Raw genomic sequence first — 2,377 nt, forward strand, 5'->3', positions numbered from 1 at the left:
TATATATATAAATAGAGAATATATAATTTCATGTTATGAAAGAAAAATTATCGAAAAATCGAGAACTTTGTTAAATAGATTTAGAGACAGAAACGATATAGCTGGCTCTATCATAGTTTATATACTTATATGCAAAGAAAAAGATTTAACACTGTTGAAATTGTAGTAGTAAGCCAATTAAACGATTAAGTCTGTCGCTCATCGATTATATTGAAATGCGGTATGCTGAAATTTTTCATACACTAATCATATCGCGCGGGCCGTTATATGCTAAAATGCTCGACTTTTGCAATTTCCACTCATTTTTGTCAACAATTTTTTTATTTTAGTTTACAATATATGGGATTATCATCCGTGTATTTCAACCTAAAATATATCTGAACCTAGCAGCGCTATTTTGAATGGTATATTGATCGAAATTTGTATTATCAAATAAAACTTAATCACTGCAAAGTCAATTAAACTTAATAATTTTGAAGTATTTAATATTCAGAATTTTTAATTTTCGATGAAATATTATAACTGATTGTTGAAATCAAACAATATTTTTACTTTTTTATTCTTAATTATCAGAACTTACAAAATATTTAAATTTTTAATATTTAAATTTTTAATTTTCAAAAATAATTTCTATCATATCATATCACAAAACGAAATTAATTTTTAGTGCCATAACAAAAAAATAAATGATAAACATTATTTTTAAAATAAATTAATAGTGTTTTGTGAGGCTCATATATATAATATTCTTTTTATAGTTTGAATTAAATTAAAAAATTGAGCAATATAATGTGTTTTATAAAATCGGTTTATGTCATAAGATCCGAAAGATAAAAGAAATTAAGAAGATGAAAATTCAATTTCTTAATTACAACTACCTTTTTTATACAATAATGAAAAATATTTGCATAATATAGAAACATCGCACGCGATGTGAATCTGAACGATAATTTCACACTTTATTGCTTAAAAATTGTTCACCGACTGTAATGCTAGTTTTGTTTGAGGATCACAATTTCTATTTGTTACTATAAGATACGATAAAATATGCTTGCAATCCAACGAACTCTAAATAGCAGCAGTATTTCTTTTAAGATCAATACGATAAAGTGACAGCAAGGTAAGAAAAAAGATGTATAGAATTTCGATTAATACATAAGTAAACGCGAGAGTTTGTTATCCAATTATTCCGTGATATTTATGCACAAACTTAACAAAGCAGTATCACTTTCGATAGATCAGAGAAGATTTCTATTAGTTTTGAAAACTATTATACAACTGAATGTATGACAAAAGACATAATACGATAAAATTTAAAAAAAAAACGAGAAAAGAAATTTGCGTTAAATAAAGAATACTAATTGAAAAAATTAGCACAACATTTCTTTCATTATCGAATTCAGAGTTTCATTATTGAGAGAGAAAAATATAATATATAATTTATAAAATATGGAAATATTATGAATATCATCGAGAGACTTCTTAACATTTGAATTCGAGTCTTGCCAAAATTTATGTTATCTTCTTTTTCTTCAAAGAAATTTGCTAATTGAAATCTGCTAAATCTTTAATAAGACATATGTGATACTGCAGCTTTAGATAAATACTAATTGTAAGTATAGAAAATACAGTAATATAATAATCTATATTTCTCAAAGAAAGAATATGATATTAGACAAAAGAATTGCTCGTTAATTATTGCGCAGTTTTGTAGAAAAAGTCATGAGAGGAAAACAAAAACGAGCGTAAAAACAAACGTGCCCGCGTGTAAAAAGAAATAGCTTTCTCCGTTCGCGATCTGCCCAAATTGCTTTTAATATTTCACTGTCATTGTATGGTTGCGTTAGTAATTTTTACCTATTGCGAAAATCTTTGCAAAATTTCATCGATGCTGTGCGATGAATTTTTTTTCTTTATTTTTTAATTTGGGGAATCATACAAAAAAATATAAATAATAATAAACAATAAACATAGAAAATCCGTTTAGAATCTTTGAAAATATTTAAAGACGGTCATATTTTTAATAAAAATATATTTTGTGATTCAAATTGTGCAGCTGGGCAGATCGTTATGGGATGTAAACAAGAAAATATAGATTTTACGATTTTTTTACATCAGCTACTTTGCAATAATACAAACAATCGTTATTCGAACGACAACATGTCGTAACATGAGTCGTCGTCCCTGATCTTACGTGCTTATTCGCTCGAAAAAAGTTTCAAGAAGTCAATTCTTACGACTCGTTACAACGAGTTATTATACGGCATGTACAAATCCGCGTTCGAAAGTTGCTGCGAAAGCTTTGTTGTTCTTGATCAAAAACAAAGTTATTCCTATATTATTATATATATATGTATATGTGTGTGTGTGTATATAT

Source organism: Atta colombica, unplaced genomic scaffold (assembly GCF_001594045.1).
Source record: "Atta colombica isolate Treedump-2 unplaced genomic scaffold, Acol1.0 scaffold126, whole genome shotgun sequence".
Taxonomy (NCBI): Eukaryota; Metazoa; Arthropoda; class Insecta; order Hymenoptera; family Formicidae; genus Atta; species Atta colombica.